We start from the raw sequence: 25,356 nt of genomic DNA on the forward strand, positions 1-25,356 counted from the left end.
TCCACAGCATTCATTTGATATCCATATTCTATAAACACATTCTAGGGGTACCCGGGTCCACGTTTTGGCCTATATATCGAGACCCTAGTCACCCAGGGGTATGGAAATTACCCTCTAATAAAGCACTCATCAACAGCTTTCATTTGATATCCACATTTTATAAACACATTCTAGGGGTACCCGGGTCCACGTTTTGGCCTATATCTCGAGACCCTAGTCATCCAGGGGTATGAAAATTACCCTCCACTAAAGCACTCATCAACAGCTTTCATTTGATATCAATATTCTATAAACACATTCTAGGGGTACTCAGGTCCATGTTTTGGCCTATATCTCGAGACCCGCGTCACCCAGGGGTATGAAAATTACCCTCTACTAAAGCACACATCAACAGCTTTCATTTGATATCCATATTCTATAAACACACTCTAGGGGTATCCGGGTCCACGTTTTGGCCTATATCTAGAAACCCTAGTCACCCAGGGTTATGAAAATTACCCTCCACTAAAGCACTCATCAACAGCTTTCATTTGATATCCATATTCTATTAACACTCTCTAGGGGTACCCGGTGTGGTATTTAATATATAAATCACTATTTAATAATAAGCACTATTTATTTTTATAAAATATTTTCATTTAACCGCTCCTAAAAGTATGTTACAAAACGTTTTTAAATATTTCAACCGAATGAAAATTTTTGAAAGACAATATTTTACAATTGAAAAATAAAAATTAACAAGAACAAAAAAATTCAATTTATTTAAAGTAGGTACATTTAAAGTTGAATATAAATATAACCCTACAATACTCCCCCTTCCGGAGATTTAATGTTAAATAAATTAAAAGTAACTTTCTTTTTTGTTTTTGTGTTAGGTATCTGTATTTTATCGATCATTGCTGGTTTTAAACGATCAATAGGAATAGATTTAATTTCATTGTTTATTTCAATTTTAAAGTTTTTAATATCTTTTTCAATAACTCTATAAGGACCTTCATACGGATGTTGCAAGGAATGTTTGTTTATTACACGTACAAAAACAAAATGACAATCTTTTAAATCTTTTGGAACAAAAATACCACTAGAATTTTGATGATGTTCCAAATTTGATTTAAAATTTTTAAAATGTTCACGCAAACTACTTAAAACATCCGTTGAAGTTATATTCTCTGTAGTTGAAACAAATAATTCACCAGGTAATCTTAAATTTTGTCCATAAACCATTTCAGCCGGTGTTGCTGAAATATCTTCTTTAAAAATCGATCGCAAACCCATAAGTACTATTGGTAACTCTTCATACCAATCTCTGGATCCATTTCTAGCCATTATTGAAGATTTAAACTGTCTATGAAAACGTTCTATCATTCTATTAGCTTGGGGATGATAAGGAGAAGTTGTTATTTGATGACTTCCAAGAAGTTTCGTTAATTCTGAAAACAAGTTTGAAGTAAATTGAGATCCCTGATCTGTTGTTATTTCTAATGGAACTCCAAAACGTGAAATATATTCTTTAAAAAATGTATTTACAACCGTAACTGCAGAAATATCTCTTAGTGCGAATGCCTCTGGCCAACGTGTAAATCTATCAATTATAGTTAATATGTAACGATATCCTTTTGAAACAGGTAAGGGTCCAACAATATCTAAGTGAATGTGTTCAAATCTAGATTTTGGAATTGGAATTTTCATAACTGGAGATTTTGTATGACGATGTACTTTCGATTTTTGACAATTTATACATTCTTTAGACCAATTATTAATATCTTTATTCATTTTAGGCCAAAAATATTTCTTAACTATCAAACGACGTGTAGCTCTACTACCAGGATGTGAAATCCCATGTAGCATATCAAATATTATTTTTCTTAAATTGTTTGGAATGAAAGGCCTAGGATTTTCTCCTGACACTTCGCACCATATATTAAAGTTAAGAACAGGAATTTTTATTAGTTTCAAATTTAAAAATGTTTGCTCTGAGGTAAGTTTGCTTAATTCACTGTCTTGTTGATGTTCACTTTGCAAAATTTTTAAATTAATGTCCGAATTATTAATCGCTTCTACTTCAAACGCACGAGATAATGTATCAGCTACAACATTTTCTTGTCCTTTAATATACCTAACGTCATTCGTAAACTGAGCAATGAATTCCATATGTCTAGTCTGTCTTGGACTGCGTTCTGTTTTTGAATTTAAAGCAAATACAAGAGGCTTGTGATCTGTGAAAACTGTAAATTCACGTCCTTCTAGAAGGTAACGAAAATGTTTAATGTTCAAATAAATAGCTAATAGTTCCCTATCAAATGCACTATATTTAATTTCTGATGGAGACAATTTCTTTGAAAAGAATGCAAGTGGTTCTGACTTATTATTAAACGTTTGATGTATGACACCACCTATTGCCGTATTGGATGCATCTACATTTAAAGAAAGTTTTGCATCTTTGTTAAAATGATTTAACAATATCGCAGATGCAAACTTTTCTTTAATGCATTCGAAAGCTTTATTAGATGTATCGTCCCAAATTAAAATCTTGTCTCGCTTCTTATTTGTTCTATTAATTAAATCATAGATAACTGTCGTAAACTCTGCTAATTTTGGTATATATCGATGGTAATAATTAACCATACCAATAAATTTTTGTGCCTGCTTAATAGATTTTGGACGATCAAAATTTCGAATGGCTAAAACTTTTTCTTCTGAGGGTCTAATTCCCGTTTCAGAAATATTATGTCCTAAAAAGTCAACATTTGTTACGCCAAAAGTACATTCACTTGGTTTTATATTTAAACCGTACTCCGTTAGGCGCTGAAATAGTGCTCGAAGATCTTTGAACTGTTGTTCCTCATTTTCGCTTGCCACTAAGAGATCATCAATATATGTAAAAACAAAGTCTAAATCATTAACTACTTCACCAATAAATCGTTGAAAAGTTTGCGCGGAGTTCCTAAGCCCGAAAGGCATTCGTACAAATTCAAACATGCCAAAAGGCGTAGTGATTGCAGTTTTATAGATATCCTCTTCTGCCATTGGAATTTGGTGATAAGCTCTTACCAAATCTAATTTTGAAAATATTTTCTTATTTCTTAGATTCATGTTGAAGTCATGAACATGGGGCAAAGGATAACGATCAGGAACTGTTACGACATTTAATCTTCTAAAATCTCCACAAGGACGCCAGTCATTTAACTCCTTCTTGGATACAAGATGTAAAGGAGATGCTACTGCTGAATTAGAAGGTCTACATATCCCTGTCTTTACTAAAAAATCGAATTTAGTTTTAGCTACTTTGAATTTAATGGGGTCTAAACGTCTTGGTTTAGAAAATGGCAAATTTCCTTCAGTGACTAATCTGTGAACTGTTGTATGTCTAACTGGTTGTGAATAATCTGGTTCAGAAAATAAAGAAGGAAATTCTTTCAAGAACTTTGTAAATTTGTTATCAACAGCGAAAACTTTTGGTAGCGAAACATTACAAACACATGAAATTGTGTTAACTGAAAGACTTGTTATCGGATCTACTAAGCATTTGCGTTTAACATCAACTAAGAGACCATATTTACACAAAAAATCAGCACCGATAATTGGTTTAGCTATATCCGCTATTAAAAACGTGAACGGAAATTCGCGACGCAGTCCTAAATTAATATTTAAAAGTTTTTTACCGTATGTCGAAATCGTTGAACCGTTAGCTGCAGTTAAAATAATATCTGATGACTTTTTCGAACTTGAAGATTTTGAAACCGGAAGCACTGAAATTTCTGCTCCACTATCTATTAAAAAATTAAGTTTGTTTTATCAAAAATAAATAAGCGACGTGTAAAGGTGTCTAAATGTCCGTTGTTTGTCGCCGTAACAACGGATAACTTTAGTTTGACGAACTATTATTTTTAAAAGCGCATGGTTGTTCGCACTTCAAAGCCTGATTAACAAACTTATAATGATACCTACAGAGCCAATTTGGGTTGTCACGAGACTTTGATCGATATCTAGAAGGACCTCTAAAACGATTCCTACTAAAAGATCGGGACCTTGAATAATTTTGACTTATCTGATTTTTAATTTCACTGATCTCTAATGACAATTTTTCAAAATTTTTGCACATCATGTTAGTTGTTTGAACCAAATTTGAAATAATTGCATTTTCGCTTTTAGAATTTGGAAAATTACTAACTGAGGCTATTTCATTTTTATTATAAACTAGTAAGAATAATACTTAAATTTTTGGGCAACTTCCTTATCCAAAGTTTTTAAGAATTTCTTTGCTAAAATTGTTTCCAGAGAGTAGCACTAGAGACCGATAAAACTCAGAAGGTTTGCGATCTCCCATTTCTGAATCAGATAACACTCGATCTAATTTGGCATTCTCACTTATTGAGTGCCGTTCAATTAAAATTTTCTTTAATGCAGAAAATTTGTCATTTTCAGGAGGATTTTGAATAAAATCAAGAATTGTCATAATTACATCCTGTGGAAGTGCAGTTATGACATATTCATATTTTGTCCCTTCCTGAGTAATGTTCTTTCGACTAAATTGCATTTCAGCATTGATGAACCATGCTTCAGGGCAATTAGTCCAAAATTGGGGAAGTTTTACCGATGTAGCAAAAATTTCATTATTTTGATTCACATATGGATTTGGTAAATCATTTTGATAATTTTCATTATCCAAATCAATAAGTGAATCGTTTACTTGATTTCGTGGTGTAGATGTACGTATATTATTTGATGGTGAATGAAACATTGTTAAAAGAAATAACTACAAAAATTATATTATAGGAAGAAATAAAAATGTCCGGAAAGGAGCGTTTACAAAACCCAAATTATTAATCTATTTTGATACATATACAGATACATATAAATAATATTAATACTAGATGCAGCTCACCAAATATTTGTCGCAATGGTTTTAAAATTGATTGATGAATTTAGACAATGTATTGTGCAATGGCTTTAAAATTGATTGATGAAATTAGACAATGTATTGTGCAATGGCTTTAATTGTTTTGTATTTGTAGCTTTTGTTGTTGTTGCTCTTGCAATGTTTGATTGAAAGGCTGATGTTAATGATGCAGCGGTAACGTCTGAAATAATGACAATCCAAAAATACGACGAAGACGACGAAGTGAATCTAGTTTTTGGACCACCACGTCTACGTCAAATACGCGTTAGAGAGGGCTCTTGTGATGTTCACGATATATTTGGTATATATTTTCAACTTGTTTTTCAGATAATTCTTCGAGTAGTGAGGACACTTCACACTAGTTTAAAGGTACGAATTACAAAACTTTTAGCGAGTTAGAGCTGGACGTTGCAAGATGTTACGCACTTTATTTGAAAGTGAATTTAAATAAATCTCTTCACTGGTCTTTTTGTTTTTGTTCAAGTGCACCACCTTTAACAATTTGTTTAAGAATTTGCTGATAAAAACGTAATAAGTTGGATATAGTAAACAGAACTATGGTATCGTTTTCGGAAGTCAATATGGTTTCCACTCGCATAATATATAACTAGGAAGAGAATAAATCGATTTTTGCTGAACATCAACTGGTGGCGTTATTATTTCATACAGCATACAAGAATTAAAATTTGATTCGTTGTTTTTGAAGGACGGTTTTTATGTTTGGCTGGCTAGATCGCCAATGTGGTATTTAATATATAAATCACTATTTAATAATAAGCACTATTTATTTTTATAAAATATTTTTATTTAACCGCTCCTAAAAGTATGTTACAAAACGTTTTTAAATATTTCAACCGAATGAAAATTTTTGAAAGACAATATTTTACAATTGAAAAATAAAAATTAACAAGAACAAAAAAATTCAATTTATTTAAAGTAGGTACATTTAAAGTTGAATATAAATATAACCCTACACCCGGGTCCACGTTTTGGCCTATATCTCGAGACCCTAGTCACCCATTCACCTATCCTATATTTCAAGCTAGATCAAACTACACACGGGATGCAAAACAAATTCAAAATCGGTTCAGTAGTTTAGGAGTCTATTGGCCTCAATTGTGTGACACGTGTTTTTTATATATTAAGAAGAAGATACAAGAAAGTGGTGTTAGTTACACTATTTATAACTCAAGAACGGATGAACCGATTTGGCTGAAAACTAGAATTTTGATGATGTTCCAAATTTGATTTAAAATTTTTAAAATGTTCACGCAAACTACTTAAAACATCCGCTGAAGTTATATTCTCTGTAGTTGAAACAAATAATTCACCAGGTAATCTTAAATTTTGTCCATAAACCATTTCAGCCGGTGTTGCTGAAATATCTTCTTTAAAAATCGATCGCAAACCCATAAGTACTATTGGTAACTCTTCATACCAATCTCTGGATCCATTCCTAGCCATTATTGAAGATTTAAACTGTCTATGAAAACGTTCTATCATTCTATTAGCTTGGGGATGATAAGGAGAAGTTGTTATTTGATGACTTCCAAGAAGTTTCGTTAATTCTGAAAACAAGTTTGAAGTAAATTGAGATCCCTGATCTGTTGTTATTTCTAATGGAACTCCAAAACGTGAAATATATTCTTTAAAAAATTTATTTACAACCGTAACTGCAGAAATATCTCTTAGTGCGAATGCCTCTGGCCAACGTGTAAATCTATCAATTATAGTTAATATGTAACGATATCCTTTTGAAACAGGTAAGGGTCCAACAATATCTAAGTGAATGTGTTCAAATCTAGATTTTGGAATTGGAATTTTCATAACTGGAGATTTTGTATGACGATGTACTTTCGATTTTTGACAATTTATACATTCTTTAGACCAAGTATTAATATCTTTATTCATTTTAGGCCAAAAATATTTCTTAACTATCAAACGACGTGTAGCTCTACTACCAGGATGTGAAATCCCATGTAACATATCAAATATTATTTTTCTTAAATTGTTTGGAATGAAAGGCCTAGGATTTTCTCCTGACACTTCGCACCATATATTAAAGTTAAGGACAGGAATTTTTATTAGTTTCAAATTTAAAAATGTTTGCTCTGAGGTAAGTTTGCTTAATTCACTGTCTTGTTGATGTTCACTTTGTAAAATTTTTAAATTAATGTCCGAATTATTAATCGCTTCTACTTCAAACGCACGAGATAATGTATCAGCTACAACATTTTCTTGTCCTTTAATATACCTAACGTCATTCGTAAACTGAGCAATGAATTCCATATGTCTAGTCTGTCTTGGACTGCGTTCTGTTTTTGAATTTAAAGCAAATACAAGAGGCTTGTGATCTGTGAAAACTGTAAATTCACGTCCTTCTAGAAGGTAACGAAAATGTTTAATGTTCAAATAAATAGCTAATAGTTCCCTATCAAATGCACTATATTTAATTTCTGATGGAGACAATTTCTTTGAAAAGAATGCAAGTGGTTCTGACTTATTATTAAACGTTTGATGTATGACACCACCTATTGCCGTATTGGATGCATCTACATTTGAAGAAAGTTTTGCATCTTTGTTAAAATGATTTAACAATATCGCAGATGCAAACTTTTCTTTAATGCATTCGAAAGCTTTATTAGATGTATCGTCCCAAATTAAAATCTTGTCTCGCTTCTTATTTGTTCTATTAATTAAATCATAGATAACTGTCGTAAACTCTGCTAATTTTGGTATATATCGATGGTAATAATTAACCATACCAATAAATTTTTGTGCCTGCTTAATAGATTTTGGACGATCAAAATTTCGAATGGCTAAAACTTTTTCTTCTGAGGGTCTAATTCCCGTTTCAGAAATATTATGTCCTAAAAAGTCAACATTTGTTACGCCAAAAGTACATTTACTTGGTTTTATATTTAAACCGTACTCCGTTAGGCGCTGAAATAGTACTCGAAGATCTTTGAAATGTTGTTCCTCATTTTCGCTTGCCACTAAGAGATCATCAATATATGTAAAAACAAAGTCTAAATCATTAACTACTTCATTAATAAATCGTTGAAAAGTTTGCGCGGAGTTCCTAAGCCCGAAAGGCATTCGTACAAATTCAAATAAGCTCTTACCAAATCTAATTTTGAAAATATTTTCTTATTTCTTAGATTCATGTTGAAGTCATGAACATGGGGCAAAGGATAACGATCAGGAACTGTTACGACATTTAATCTTCTAAAATCTCCACAAGGACGCCAGTCATTTAACTCCTTCTTGGATACAAGATGTAAAGGAGATGCTACTGCTGAATTAGAAGGTCTACATATCCCTGTCTTTACTAAAAAATCGAATTTAGTTTTAGCTACTTTGAATTTAATGGGGTCTAAACGTCTTGGTTTAGAAAATGGCAAATTTCCTTCAGTGACTAATCTGTGAACTGTTGTATGTCTAACTGGTTGTGAATAATCTGGTTCAGAAAATAAAGAAGGAAATTCTTTCAAGAACTTTGTAAATGTGTTATCAACAGCGAAAACTTTTGGTAGCGAAACATTACAAACACATGAAATTGTGTTAACTGAAAGACTTGTTATCGGATCTACTAAGCATTTGCGTTTAACATCAACTAAGAGACCATATTTACACAAAAAATCAGCACCGATAATTGGTTTAGCTATATCCGCTATTAAAAACGTGAACGGAAATTCGCGACGCAGTCCTAAATTAATATTTAAAAGTTTTTTACCGTATGTCGAAATCGTTGAACCGTTAGCTGCAGTTAAAATAATATCTGATGACTTTTTCGAACTTAAAGATTTTGAAACCGGAAGCACTGAAATTTCTGCTCCACTATCTATTAAAAAATTAAGTTTGTTTTATCAAAAATAAATAAGCGACGTGTAAAGGTGTCTAAATGTCCGTTGTTTGTCGCCGTAACAACGGATAACTTTAGTTTGACGAACTATTATTTTTAAAAGCGCAGGTTGTTCGCACTTCAAAGCCTGATTACCAAACTTATAATGATACCTACAGAGCCAATTTGGGTTGTCACGAGACTTTGATCGATATCTAGAAGGACCTCTAAAACGATTCCTACTAAAAGATCGGGACCTTGAATAATTTTGACTTATCTGATTTTTAATTTCACTGATCTCTAATGACAATTTTTCAAAATTTTTGCACATCATGTTAGTTGTTTGAACCAAATTTGAAATAATTGCATTTTCGCTTTTAGAATTTGGAAAATTACTAACTGAGGCTATTTCATTTTTATTATAAACTTCCCAAATATTATCGGCTAATTTAACTAATTCACTTATTTCATTCAAATTCGAACTAGTAAGAATAATACTTAAATTTTTTGGCAACTTCCTTATCCAAAGTTTTTAAGAATTTCTTTGCTAAAATTGTTTCCAGAAAGTAGCACTAGAGACCGATAAAACTCAGAAGGTTTGCGATCTCCCATTTCTGAATCAGATAACACTCGATCTAATTTGGCATTCTCACTTATTGAGTGCCGTTCAATTAAAATTTTCTTTAATGCAGAAAATTTGTCATTTTCAGGAGGATTTTGAATAAAATCAAGAATTGTCATAATTACATCCTGTGGAAGTGCAGTTACAACATATTCATATTTTGTCCCTTCCTGAGTAATGTTCTTTCGACTAAATTGCATTTCAGCATTGATGAACCATGCTTCAGGGCAATTAGTCCAAAATTGGGGAAGTTTTACCGATGTAGCAAAAATTTCATTATTTTGATTCACATATGGATTTGGTAAATCATTTTGATTATTTTCATTATCCAAATCAATAAGTGAATCGTTTACTTGATTTCGTGGTGTAGATGTACGTATATTATTTGATGGTGAATGAAACATTGTTAATAGAAATAACTACAAAAATTATATTATAGGAAGAAATAAAAATGTCCGGAAAGGAGCGTTTACAAACCCCAAATTATTAATCTATTTTGATACATATACAGATACATATAAATAATATTAATACTAGATGCAGCTCACCAAATATTTGTCGCAATGGTTTTAAAATTGATTGATGAATTTAGACAATGTATTGTGCAATGGCTTTAAAATTGATTGATGAAATTAGACAATGTATTGTGCAATGGCTTTAATTGTTTTGTATTTGTAGCTTTTGTTGTTGTTGCTCTTGCAATGTTTGATTGAAAGGCTGATGTTAATGATGCAGCGGTAACGTCTGAAATAATGACAATCCAAAAATACGACGAAGACGACGAAGTGAATCTAGTTTTTGGACCACCACGTCTACGTCAAATACGCGTTAGAGAGGGCTCTTGTGATGTTCACGATATATTTGGTATATATTTTCAACTTGTTTTTCAGATAATTCTTCGAGTAGTGAGGACACTTCACACTAGTTTAAAGGTACGAATTACAAAACTTTTAGCGAGTTAGAGCTGGACGTTGCAAGATGTTACGCACTTTATTTGAAAGTGAATTTAAATAAATCTCTTCACTGGTCTTTTTGTTTTTGTTCAAGTGCACCACCTTTAACAATTTGTTTAAGAATTTGCTGATAAAAACGTAATAAGTTGGATATAGTAAACAGAACTATGGTATCGTTTTCGGAAGTCAATATGGTTTCCACTCGCATAATATATAACTAGGAAGAGAATACATCGATTTTTGCTGAACATCAACTGGTGGCGTTATTATTTCATACAGCATACAAGAATTAAAATTTGATTCGTTGTTTTTGAAGGACGGTTTTTATGTTTGGCTGGCTAGATCGGCAATGTGGTATTTAATATATAAATCACTATTTAATAATAAGCACTATTTATTTTTATAAAATATTTTTATTTAACCGCTCCTAAAAGTATGTTACAAAACGTTTTTAAATATTTCAACCGAATGAAAATTTTTGAAAGACAATATTTTACAATTGAAAAATAAAAATTAACAAGAACAAAAAAATTCAATTTATTTAAAGTAGGTACATTTAAAGTTGAATATAAATATAACCCTACACCCGGGTCCACGTTTTGGCCTATATCTCGAGACCCTAGTCACCCATTCACCTATCCTATATTTCAAGCTAGATCAAACTACACACGGGATGCAAAACAAATTCAAAATCGGTTCAGTAGTTTAGGAGTCTATTGGCCTCAATTGTGTGACACGTGTTTTTTATATATTAAGAAGAATATACAAGAAAGTGGTGTTAGTTACACTATTTATAACTCAAGAACGGATGAACCGATTTGGCTGAAAACTGGTGGAGAGGTAGCTTAGAACCAGGAGACGGACATAGGATACCCTTTTTCCCGTTCAGGAACGTTACTCCTATTACTATAAGTATGCTTAATAAAAATTAGCAAAATCGGAGAACGACCACGCCCACTTTTAAAAAAATAATTTTTTAAGTCAAATTTTAACAAAAAATTTAATATCTTTACAGTATATAAGTAAATTATGTCAACATTCAACTCCAGTAATGATATGGTGCAACAAAATACAAAAATAAAAGAAAATTTCAAAATGGGCGTGGCTCCGCCCTTTTTCATTTAATTTGTCTAGGATACTTTTAATGCCATAAGTCGAACAAAAATGTACCACTCCTTGTGAAATTTGGTAGGGTCTTAGATTCTAGGACGATAACTTATTTCTGTGAAAAAGGGCGAAATCGGTTTAAGCCACGCCCAGTTTTTATACATAGTTGACCGTCTGTCCTTCCGCTCGGCCGTTAACACGATAACTTGAGCAAAAATCGATATATCTTTACGAAACTCAGTTCACGTACTTATCTGAACTCACTTTGTATTGGTATAAAAAATGGCGAAATCCGACTATGACCACGCCCACTTATTCGATATCGAAAATTACGAAAAATTTAAAAAAATGCCATAATTCTATACCAAATACGAACAGTAAGGAAGGCTAAGTTCGGGTATAACCGAACATTACATACTCAGCTGAGAGCTACGGAGACAAAATAAGGGAAAATCACCATGTAGGAAAATGAACCTAGGGTAACCCTGGAATGTGTTTGTATGACATGTATATCAAACGGAAGGTATTAAAGAGTATTTTAAGAGGGAGTAGGCCATAGTTCTATAGGTGGACGCCTTTTCGAGATATCGCCATAAAGGTGGACCAGGGGTGACTCTAAAATTTGTTTGTACGGTATGGGTATCAAATGAAAGGTGTTAATGAGTATTTTAAAAGGGAGTGGGCCTTAGTTCTATAGGTGGACGCCTTTTCGAGATATCGCCATAAAGGTGGGCCAGGGGTGACTCTAGAATTTCTTTGTACGATATGGTATCAAATGAAAGGTGTTAATTAGTATTTTAAAAGGGAGTGAGCCTTAGTTCTATAGGTGGACACCTTTTCGAGATATCGCCATAAAGGTGGACCAGGGGCGACTCTATAGTTTGTTTGTGCGTTATGGGTATCAAAAGAAAAGTGCTAATGAGTATTTTAAAAGGGAGTGGTCCTTAGTTCTACAGGTGGACGCCTTTCGAGATATCGCCATAAAGGTGGACCAGCGTGACTATAGAATTTGTTTGTACGATATGGGCATCAAATAAAAGGTGTTAATGGGTGTTTTGAAAGGCCGTGGGCCTTAGATCTATAGGTGGACGCCTTTTCGAGGTATCGTCATAAAGGTGGACCAGGGGTGACTCTAGTGAAAGGTATTAATGAGTATTTTAAAAGCGAGTGGTTGTAGTTGTATATGTGAAGGCGTTTTCGAGATATTGACCAGGGTCACCCAGAACTTCACCTGTCGGGTACCGCTAATATATTTATATATGTAATACCACGAACAGTATTCCTGCCAAGATTCCAATGGCTTTTGATTTCGCCCTGCAGAACTTTTTCATTTTCTTCTACTTAATATGGTAGGTGTCACACCCATTTTGCAAAGTTTTTTTCTGAAGTTATATTTGGCGTTCCAATTACCATTTTTCATCCCATTTTTCGTATTTGGTATAGAATTATGGCATTTTTGTCATATTTCGAACTTTCGATATCGAAAAAATGGGCGTGGTCATAGTCGGATTTCGGCCATTTTTTACACCAATAAAAAGTGAGTTCAGATAAGTCCGTGAACTGAGTTTAGTAAAGATGTATAGATTTTTGCTTAAGTTATCGTGTTAACGGCCGAGCGGAAGGACAGACGGTCGACTGTGTATAAAAACTGGGCGTGGCTTCAACCAATTTCGCTCTTTTTCACAGAAAACAGTTATCGTCCTATAATCTAAACCCCTACCAAATTTCACAAAGATTGGTAAGTTTTTGTTCGACTTATGGCATTAAAAGTATTCTAGACAAATTAAATGAAAAAGGGCGGAGCCACACTCATTTTGATATTTTCCTTTATTTTTGTATTTTATTGCACTATATCATTACTGGAGTCGAATGTTGACATAATTTACTTATATACTGTAAAGATATTAAATGTTTTGTTAAAATTTGACTTAAAAAAAATTGTTTTTTAAGTGGGCGTGGTCGTTATCCGATTTTGTTAATTTTTATTAAGCATACATATAGTAATAGGAGTATCGTTCCTGTAAAATTTCATTATGATATCTTCAACGACTGCCAAAACACAGCTTGCAAAACTTTTAAATAACCTTCTTTTAAAAGTGGGCGTTGCCATGCCCATTGTCCAAAATTTTACTAATTTTCTATTCTGCGTCATAAGTTTCACCAAATTTCATCGCTTTATCCGCCTTTGGTAATGAATTATGGCACTTTTTCGGTTTTTCGATATAGAAAAAGTGGGCGTGGTTATGGTCCGATATCGTTCATTTTAAATAGCGATCTGACATGAGTGCCCAGGAACGTACATACCAAATTTCATCAAGATACCTCAAAATTTACTCAAGTTATCGTGTTAACGGACAGACGGACGGACGGACATGGCTCTATCAAATTTTTTTTCGATGCTGACGATTTTGATATATGGAAGTCCAATACATATACCGAAATATCAAGACACTCCTCCTGTTCCAATGGTACATGAACCAAATACGGATAGAGATTTAACATGCAAATGCAACAACAATGTGATCCATATGATCCACACACATTGTTGTTGCATTTGCATGTTAAATCTCTATTCGTATCTGGTTCATGTACCATTGGAACACGAGGACTGTGTGCATATATCTAAAAATATATATACCTATCCACAAACACTCGTGGGCTAAAAGTTTTAGCCTAAAACATCAGCTGAACACCTTTTTTCTACTACTCATTGCCCACGTTCCTCTCATGCAACCAATCATAGTGTACGATGTACACAAATTTGCATTAAGGGCCAATTAAACTTCCTTAACCCCAACGCCATAGTCGTAACCCATATCCATAACCATCTCCAATGTGATCGATTAATGGTGCCTTAACCTAAAAATCGTGAAAATTTCATAAAAATGAAGAAAAAAAAATACAAACATATTTCACAAAAAATAAGTCTCTTATTCATAGCGTATCCAAAACAATGAATGAAATCTAAAAAAATTATTAAATTCACCAACTCAATTAGTTGGATATGGTATGGTTATGGTATGGTATGGCGTGGTGGTATGGCACCATTAATCGATTCCATTGATTTCCATAAGGCAGCTGGTTATTGTTTTATGGTTATATGTCCCCATTAATTGGCCCTTTATCGATTTTGGATTTATAAATGTACGTATGTGTACTTACGGTGTTGCCGTTGCGCTTTTCCATTTCAGAAAAAAAATTCCATAACATAAACTTACATAAGCCGGGGTATGTTAAATAAAATAAAGTGTTGCTTTTAACATATACATTTGTTTAATAAAAGAAGTGGACGATACGATCGAGGCATACATACATATGTTGGTATTCACATGCATATAAACATATACAAATGTACATAGATGCATTGTGGATAAGACAAGTGTTGTATCTTCGGCACAGACCTAAATATTACAAATAGGATCGTTCTTTTGATTTTTAAAGTGAATATGTGGCCTCATTCTGTATCTTTCTCCATCGCCCGCTGAAGATATGCGTCGCTATATTTCAAAAATTGCAGAACCCTGAAAAATACTCAAAATATTACCTTTAGATAAGAAAAAATCGCGAATAATGGAATAATTACCATAAAATGTTAATGCAAATGTATCCAAATGTGTACCAACCCAAAAAAGAATTCGGCTACATATGTATATATATATATATCAAAGCAGCAACACTAGTTACGTTCCATTGAGACTTGAACGAGATACGGATAGAAATTTAACAAGCAAATGCAACAACAACGTTGTGATCCTGATATTTATCTGGTTCAATTTCTGATCCGTATAGCAGTTCTGTTCGTTTCGTTTTCTGTAGTAGATTTTTTGACAGCTAACCACTTTTGAGTTGGTAGCACTCATGGCTCAACTATATGGTTGGTTCATCTCTACAGCAACAACATACATTTGTTCACATTGCCAAAATCAGAGTGTTGCTTTTAGACGAATGGAATGGAATGAAAACATAAAACTTAGCAGCATTTGTATGTAGTAAGAAAATGTTGTAAATTCGTTGGTTTCATTTTAAGTTTGCCATCTCCTTCTGACAATCCCTACTTCAGTGATATGAAAAAAATATAATCAGCTGGTGAGATGAGCCAACCATATATTTGAGCCATTGTAGCACTGAACTAAATATGTGTACATTTGTGTATACATAAAAGAATTCGCCATATTTAAAAGCAAAAACACTGAAAAGTAAACAACTTGAAGATGATGTAAGGAAAATAAGTAGTTTGCTTACGTGCGAAACTATTTAAATGTTAATAATTCTATCAGTATCTTAAAATTTTGTGTACGTTTCTTCTTATTTTCAACAAAACAGATGTTTTATATTAGTGCTGCCAGTTCTCATAAAGTTGATCCAGATCGTTCCAATGAGATTTGAGCCAGAGCCAGAGCTCGATAAACCAATGGAACGTCCCTACTGATATACATTTGTGTTTCTTAGAACCCAAAAAAACGGCTTAAGCATTCCGTTCATTGTAAATTTTACCAAGTAGCGCAACTAACAGCTGATCGGTGAAAATTCGCATATTCACACGCACAGTTCTCGACTCAGTTTCAAAAAAAAAAAACTTTAGATTATTTAATTCAATTTTTCAAGTGAGATAATCCTTATAAATTTATGTATACAGTATATATATGGCGTTTTTGTTGTTATTAAAACAACAGTTTTATTTATATTAAAGCTTTTATCATTTTTTTTTTAACTTTGAAAAAACTCCGAACACCATTCCTTCATTATATGGCATTCGACTGCCTAGTCCACTGCCTTCCACTCTATTCGCAACATAACCTCTACTTAAGCTGCCAAACTATATAGTAAACAATGATTCCGTTCTAGTCGTTCAGTCAGAGTGGTCGTGCGGGACATCCTCGGCTCAACTGTAATTTGTCGGGCTTTTTTAGTTGAGCCGAAAATTGAATAGGCCTTAAGGTTGGCTTAGTGCTTCCTTCTGGCTTTTCGGCGGAGTTGGGAGATGCAGTGCTTCACTGATCTGGTGTCAGATAGGGGTTATGCACTCTCAACAGGAATCAGTGAAAGTATAAGTGAAAACATATTGGAAAATTTAAATTGATAACCTGGCGTGGGCCACATAATACCAACTCGATTTACGTATAACTGTCGTAACGGGAAAATGTTGAGCACATGGCAACAGGCCATATACTGGAAATTCTCCGAATTATAACGGAACAAATTACGGATTATAATTTTATGCTGAATAAGCGCTCGCTTTAAAAGCTATGCAATATGTGCATATCTATGAACATTAAATTGCAATTTTGATTGCAAAAATTTTAAAATCACTTTCGGTGAACATTAATTAATAAATTGACAAATTGAATATAACCTGGCGTGGGCCATCGAAATACCAATCTCAATCGAAATTGAGAACAATTACAAAAATTGACATTCATTCGCAAGCTGCTACACTGACATTGGAAAAATGGCGTGGTGTCAAGAAAAAACCTAACCTAATATTATATATACATACACAAATTAATGGAGAACCTGGCGTGACGCCATAAAGATTATAATGGGATTTTACCCATAACGGGATACTGGAATAACATGGCAACAAGCCATATATTGGATTTTAATAATTAATAATTTTGTCATGTACACATGACTAAAGTGAATATGAAAAATAATCACAATATACATAGGTTATTACTGTTTTTGTATTTTTAATAATTACCACAATTGAATGGACTAGAGCATCTGTACATATTATATTAAAACTCACCGGATTATACAAATTACTGGATTCGAATCATACAACCATAAATCTTGGGCAAAGGTTGAAAGTTTATGTAGTGCGTCCTGAGCTTCTTCACATGAGCTCCAAATATTTAAAACCATAGGGGGACTCATGTAACCGTATAAATGCCTTATAAAGTGTGTAAACGTATAAATTTATCTAGTTTACGCACGAGCTGTCAAATTTTGTATGAAAAATCATTTACACAATTTGTATAAATTTACGCGCACATTTCATTGTGTAAACGCGGTAAACTCAAAGGAATGCAACCTTGCAGACATTACAGACGGCATTTTCAACAAAAATCTCCAACATCAGCAAGTAAAGGCGTTTTAGTTTTGATTTTTCACTTAATCTTGGTATTTTTTAATTTGTATAACAATCAAAAAATGCTGTTCGGCAATAATACAGCTGATAAACAATCAAGTTTATCAAGAGTATTATTAGGTGCGTTCATATAACAGCGTGTGTAAATGGATATAATTTTACACCTTATAAGTTTATATGCTATCATGAGTCCCCCTAATAAATATAAAATATAACACCTGAAAAGACGAAAATACTTTTACAAAAATGAAATAAACGAAAAATAATTACCACAATTGAATGGACTAGAGCATCTGTACATATTATATTAAAACTCACCGGATTATACAAATTACTGGATTCGAATCATACAACCATAAAGTGACATTGGAGATTGGAAAATAGAAAAAAAAAAAAAAATTATGATACATACATACATAAAAATATAATTCATGATGAATTGCAAATTTTGAAAAAGCACATGGCAACAAGCCATATATTTAGCAATTACAAGGAGAAAATTTGTGCTACGGGTTTTTACTTTGCGACATATGTTAGCTGCTTATGCACGTCTAAATGTTGCAAGTATATTACCCTTATACGTTTGTTAACCTGGCGATATAAGAGGCAATTTAAAAGTCCTCTTGCCATTAATTGGAATTGGAACATTCAATTCCTAAAACGGAAAAAAAAGGCTTAAGCAATTAGGAATACAACGCTGCTTGCTACACAATCCTCGTGTTCAAATGGTACATGAACCAGATACGGATAGAGATTTAATATGCAAATGCAACAACAATGTGAACCATATGGAACACGAGGAATGTACATAATTAATCCAATTCTGGTCGAGCTAAAAGCCAGCGCGACCGCCGTGGTGTGATTGTAGCGTGCTCCGCCTACCACACCGAAGATCCTGGGTTCACGGCAGGGGCAAAGCAACATCAAAATTTTAGAAACAAGAATTTTTAATTAGAAGAAAATTTTTCTAAGCGTGGTCGCCCCTCGGCAGAGCCTGGCAAGCACTCCGAGTGTATTTCTGCCATGAAAAGCTCTCAAGAAAAACTCGTCTGCCTTGCCAGTCGCTTCCTCGCTCTTCTAACTAGCGCCAATTGGTTAAATTACTGTCTATACATAACAAAATGTGAAAAGGAAAAATTAAAAATTAAAAAGTTGTTGCCCGATTCATAGCTTATATTTGCCATTTCAACGTTTCCAATATCAAATTTTATAGTGTTTTCCACATGAACACATTACTCTAAATTATTTCGATATTGAAAAAGTTCGACCATTCACATTGTAAAAATGTTGAATTTTTCATGGCAGAACAGAACTTAAAATGAACCGCTCTGTCACAGTTCTGCTGCTCAAACATTTTCGTGCATGTATCTTACAAAGTCTACATACAAAGAAGTCTACCTAAGTAAACTCATTAAAAATAACCGTAAAAAAATCTTATTTCACACGTTATATCAAACGGCTACTCTTTTGTTTTGAGAGGGGTAGAATATGTTGCCCTTTTGTAGGATTGCAGTGCAAAGTAGTTCTGTTCGTTTCGTTTTCTGTAGTACATTTTTGGACAATTAACCACTTTTGAGTTGGTAGCACTCATGGCTCAAATATATGGTTGGCTCATCTCTACAGCAAAAACAAACCTTTGTTCAGATTGTTAAAATCAGCTGATGGGATGAGTCAACCATATAGTTCAGCCATGGTAGCACTGAAATAAATATGTGTACGTAAGTGAATACATAAAATATTTCGCCATATTTAAAAGCAAAAACACGGAAAGTGTAAACAACTTGAAGAAAATGTAAGGAAAATAAATAATTTGTTTACGTGCGAAACTAATCAAATGTTAATAATTCTATCAGTATCTTCAATTTTTGTGTACGTTTCTTATTTTCAACAAAACAGATGTTTGATATTAGTGCTGCCAGATCGTTCCAATGAGATGATCGTGAGCCAGAGCGCGATAGCTCAATGGAACGCTCCTATTACGTCTCTACCTTTCCCACTTTCTTCACATCTTTTTAATTACATACATCCGGCCTTAGGGATCAATTTCCTTGAAATATTACTTAAACAAGAGATAGCAATATGTACATACATATGTTAGTAGTAATATGTCAACTGGCTTCACTAAGGGCAGATTTATTAGTAGTGAAACTAAATATATTTTATTTAATAATTTGGGAATAATTTAAATAACGTGGCAAAAACGAAACTAAATATATTTTATGATAAAAGCATATAAAATAATCATTTTGTTTTATTGGTTTTCAGACAGGGTGGATAATTGATGTATGTATTGACGCCTATGGCTACCGAAAAATTCGAATTTTTTTCAACATCAACATCTTTTTTTATCTTGTTCTAATACTTTCCAACTGTACTGTATATATGTATATAACTCGAATAATAAGCTTAGAGAAATAGGGATTATTATAAAGAATATTCCTCACAACTGACATTCCTTACATATTTAAGACCTCATGTTATAAGCCATTATAAGATACCTTATATAAGGTTAAATTTTTTGGTGGAGTATTATATGTATAACACTAAATACTTTCATATATGCTCACTAGGGTGGTCCTTGTAAATCAAATAACCTTTTTTCCAGTCTTAGCTTGTGTATTTAAAGTTTGACGCTTAGCAGTCCATATAAAATTTAAGCGTAAACGTCTATAGATGTAAAAAAACACAGCTATAGACACATATTTTAGTTGCATCTGAGTATATTGCGTATTGAAATTTAGGAATACTAAAGGCCACGGAACAATGAGATTTTTCATATAGATGCGTTTAACACAAGCTTATGCATTACATCGGCACAATCTACCAAGATGTTGTGCTTATAAATATGAAGGAACTTCAGACTTGGCAATTGAAATTGAAGCACTGTTATAGACATTCTCCCTAGACAACAAAAATACTTGCTAACATATTTGTGTCGTATTTATTTGTTATACTGCAGCTTTTAATTGCGAAAAATGCTAGAAAAGTAACCAACCAGTGCGAAAAATAATTTCACTTGCAAAGTGTGCCAGAACCCTTAGCCAAAGCAAATGTCAAATTCTTCTTCTTAAGCTTTGCTTGTAACAAACCTCGGGTTCCAATGGTACATGAACCAGATACGGATAGAGATTTAACATGAAAATGCAACAACAACGTGAACCATATGGATTTTCTGCGCAGCAATTTCAGAACCGTAGATAAAGTTATACGCTTAGCACTCCATATAAAGCAGCTAATACAAAAGAAACCGCTCATTTGATTGCTTTAGGAACCACCCTAATATATATTTATTAACCATAAATGTATACATAAACGTACATCAGTATGTACAGGGATGCAAGATTTTCGTTTTTATTTGTTAGAGGGTGTTTTGACTTTGTAAGCATTTATATATTATATTCTTTGGATGAGACTAAAAAAACTTTTTGCCCTGGCCGATGTTTTATATTAGTGCTGCCAGATCGTTCCAATGAGATGATCGTGAGCCAGAGCGCGATAGCTCAATGGAACGCTCCTATTACGTCTCTACATTTCCCACTTTCTTCACATCTTTTTAATTACATACATCCGGCCTTAGGGATCAATTTCCTTTAAATATTACTTAAACAAGAGATAGCAATATGTACATACATATGTTAGTAGTAATATGTCAACTGGCTTCACTAAGGGCAGATTTATTAGTAGTGAAACTAAATATATTTTATTTAATAATTTGGGAATAATTTAAATAACGTGGCAAAAACGAAACTAAATATATTTTATGATAAAAGCATATAAAATAATCATTTTGTTTTATTGGTTTTCAGACAGGGTGGATAATTGATGTATGTATTGACGCCTATGGCTACCGAAAAATTCGAATTTTGATACACGTGAGCATAAAACTGATTTCCGCTGATCAATCGTCCAGTCAATATGTTCTTGAGCAAACTTCAGTATTTTCTCTTTATTTGCAGGCCGTAGAAGTGGCTTTCTGACAGCAATACGTCCAAGCATACCTTTTTCTTTAAGCCGGCTTTTAGACTATCGTGTGCGATGAGCACGAACTTATGTTGCAGATTTCTGTCGATTGGCCTTACTTATTGCATATATTTCTTGGTCGACCAGATCGTTTTCTGTTAGTATTTTGTCCAGTCTCCCGATATCTTCTAATGGCCGTATGAACTGAACACCGAGATATTTTCAAAAGTTTGGCTATTTCTCGATAGTTTTTTCCTGTTTTTTGCAAAGTAATGATTTGGGCTCATACTTCGACGGCTATTTACTTTCGCTTGACCGTTCTCAATCTGGAAAAATACAATTCTGAAGCAATTTCAACATCAACATCTTTTTTTATCTTGTTCTAATACTTTCCAACTGTACTGTATATAAGTATATAACTCGAATAATAAGCTTAGAGAAATAGGGATTATTATAAAGAATATTCCACATAACTGACGTTCCTTACATATTTAAGACCTCATGTTATAAGCCATTATAAGATACCTTATATAAGGTTAAATTTTTTGGTGGAGTATTATATGTATAACACTAAATACTTTCATATATGCTCACTAGGGTGGTCCTTGTAAATCATATAACCTTTTTTCCAGTCTTAGCTTGTGTATTTAAAGTTTGACGCTTAGCAGTCCATATAAAATTTAAGCGTAAACGTCTATAGATGTAAAAAAATACAGCTATAGACACATATTTCAGTTGCATCTGAGTATATTGCGTATTGAAATTAGGAGTACTAAAGGCCACGGAACAATGAGATTTTTCATATAGATGCGTTTAACACAAGCTTATGCATTACATCGGCACAATCTACCAAGATGTTGTGCTTATAAATATGAAGGAACTTCAGACTTGGCAATTGAAATTGAAGCACTGTTATAAACATTCTCCCTATACAACAAAAATACTTGCTAACATATTTGTGTCATATTTATTTGTTATATTGCAGCTTTTAATTGCGAAAAATGCTAGAAAAGTAACCAACCAGTGCGAAAAATAATTTCACTTGCAGTGTGCCAGAACCCTTAGCCAAAGCAAATGTCAAATTCTTCTTCTTAAGCTTTGCTTGTAACAAACCTCGTGTTCCAATGGTACATGAACCAGATACGGATAGAGATTTAACATGAAAATGCAACAACAATGTGAACCATATGGATTTTCTGCGCAGCAATTTCAGAACCGTAGATAAAGTTATACGCTTAGCACTCCATATAAAGCAACTAATACAAAAGAAACCGCTCATTTGATTGCTTTAGGAACCACCCTAATATATATTTATTAACCATAAATGTATACATAAACGTACATCAGTATGTACAGGGATGCATGATTTTCGTTTTTATTTGTTAGAGGGTGTTTTGACTTTGTAAGCATTTATACATATATTATATTCTTTGCCTGGGACTAAACAAACTTTTTGCCCTGGCCGCTAAATTCAGTTGGCTTTGTTGTGTCGACTTTGTAGCAACAATACTTTTCGTCGCACTAATTATTTACTAAAACGCAAAAAAATATCTAACAAGTCGAGGAATCTGACGCATATAGTTAGAATTTGATTATTTCAAAAACAAACCACAATAGGTAAGAATTAACAAATATATAAATAAATATATTTCAGAATACATATTTTAAAGTGTTTGGTGTTGAATAACAAAAAGTTTCGATAAATGCCTGGCTTAAAAATGTAGATACATACATGCGTTATTATATACATATGTACATATTTTTAAACATTATATATTTATATATACATATGTACATGACAGCCAACATACTACGTTCCTATGTAAATATGTATTTATGTATGTATGTACATATGTATTTACATACTTTTGTATCTACCCAGGGCCGGCTCTACCATATACGCGAACTACGCGACCGCCTAGGGCACCAAGCTCTAGGGGGCACCAAATTTGATAAAAACTTTTGTACTAAAAATCCTTTTTGCAAAAAAAAAAAAAGAAGAAATTTTGTAGGGGCCCTATATTTAGCTTCATAAAAAAAATTTAATTTTCACCTTAGTTATATTTTGCAACACAACTTGTCTGGTCCCATGCCCAATTTAGTATTTTGTTGACGATACCAATGTCGGTTGCGAGTGGCGAGCGTAGCTTTTCGAAACTGAAATTAATCAAAACGTACTTGCGTTCGGCCATAACTCAAGAAAGGCTTGTCGGTTTAGCATTGCTATCAATATAGCAGGAAATTGTGCAAAAATTAGATTTAAGTAAAATTATATCAACTTTCTCTGAGTTGAAGGCGCGGAAAATGAAGTTTTAGTAAACTCTAAGATAATTAAAAATACATGTGTGTGTTATATTTCCGTTTTTTTGTTGAAAAAAAAAATATATTTAATATGCAAAAGAAATATTTTTTTATTTTATTGACATTAAGATTGAATTTAATATTTCTGATCTCTAATTTTCTGATGTTCAATTTCTTTCTATAAATGCGGGAGAAAGGGGCCGCAAATAATAACTCCTAGGGCCCCAAATTCTCTTGAACCGGCCCCGTATCTACCCGCATATTTATGTAGGTAGGTATTTACAGTATATGTACCCCCTGTATACATACTTACATCCATATTTATGTGTTTGTTTATTACTTCGTCTATATAGCGAAGTATAAATAAATAAATATACTATAAAAAATAAAATGTACAGTGAAATGAAAAAAAAAAATCAGCTGATGAGATGAGCCAACCATATATGTAGTTGAGCCATGGTAGCACTGAAATAAATATGTTTAGGTACATATGTGTATACATAAAAGATTTCGCCATATTTAAAAGCAAAAACACGGAAAGTGTAAACAACTTGAAGAAAATGTAAGGAAAATAAATAATTTGTTTACGTGCGAAACTATTCAAATGTTAATAATTCTATCAGTATCTTAAATGTTTGTGTACGTTTCTTCTTCTTATTTTCAAAAAAACAGATGTTTTATATTAGTGCTGTCAGCTCTCATAAAATTGATCCAGATCGTTCCAATGAGATTTGATTGTGAGCCAGAGCTCGATACTCAATGTAACGGTCCTATTACGTCTCTACCTTTCCCACTATCTTCCCATCTTTTTAACTACATACATCCGGCCTTAGGGATCAATTTCCTTTAAATATTACTTAAAAAGGAGATATCAATATTTGTGTTTTTTTTACACCTATAGACGTTTACGCTTAAACTTTATATGGACTGCTAAGCGTCAAACTTTAAATACATCTCTGAAAATCAGCTGATGAGATGAGCAAACCATATATGTAGTTGAGCTATGGTAGAACTGAAATAAATAAGTGTAGGTACGTATGTGTATACATAAAAGATTTCGCGATATTTAAAAGCAAAAAAGTCAACAGCGGAAAATGTCAACAACTTGAAGAAAATGTAAGGAAAATAAATAATTTTTTACGCGCGAAACCATTTAAATGCTAATAATTCTATCAGTATCTTCAATTTTTGTATACTTTTCTTCTTATTTTCAACAAAACAGATATTTTTTATTAGTGCTGTCAGCTCTCATAAAATCGATCCAGATCGTTCCAATGAGATTTGATTGTGAGCCAGAGCTCCATAACTCAATGGAACGGTCCTATTACATCTCTACCTTTCCCACTTTCTCTAAAATTTTATTTTGCACTGCCTTACCGACAGTTTTCAGTGATTTAGGTTTTTTTTCTATTTAGGTAGAAATTTAGGTCAACTCGCACACAGCCTTAATCAACTTATTGCACTTTAAATTAGTTAAGCGTTCCTACTTATCCATCACTATATTTCTATAAAATGCTTGATGGGTTCTACATATGATTATTTATAGCGTAGTGAAAAACAATTGTAGAGATGCGCAGT

At 33.0% G+C, this 25,356-nt stretch overlaps 2 protein-coding genes and 1 long non-coding RNA gene across 3 annotated transcripts in view; 1 reads left to right on the forward strand and 2 right to left on the reverse strand.

The window, feature by feature from the left end:
* LOC137253664 (uncharacterized) overlaps positions 1–25,356 on the reverse strand; it is a 164,224-nt gene that overhangs the window by 55,599 nt on the left and 83,269 nt on the right. The window contains exon 2 of the mRNA XM_067791032.1: positions 17,836–17,851. The gene's annotated coding sequence lies outside the window, so the exon portion shown is untranslated. The remainder of the gene's footprint in view (positions 1–17,835; positions 17,852–25,356) is intronic.
* On the reverse strand, positions 14,677–15,838 carry LOC137251934 (uncharacterized). The gene is made up of 2 exons (XR_010953396.1): positions 15,010–15,838; positions 14,677–14,947 (listed from the first exon to the last, which is right to left on the reverse strand). It is a non-coding gene; the product is annotated as an uncharacterized lncRNA (long non-coding RNA).
* TP53INP (Tumor protein p53 inducible nuclear protein) overlaps positions 22,936–25,356 on the forward strand; it is a 45,792-nt gene continuing 43,371 nt past the window's right edge. The window contains exon 1 of the mRNA XM_067790999.1: positions 22,936–23,094. The gene's annotated coding sequence lies outside the window, so the exon portion shown is untranslated. The remainder of the gene's footprint in view (positions 23,095–25,356) is intronic.

Source organism: Eurosta solidaginis, chromosome 5 (genome assembly GCF_040869045.1).
Source record: "Eurosta solidaginis isolate ZX-2024a chromosome 5, ASM4086904v1, whole genome shotgun sequence".
NCBI classification, from domain to species: Eukaryota; Metazoa; Arthropoda; class Insecta; order Diptera; family Tephritidae; genus Eurosta; species Eurosta solidaginis.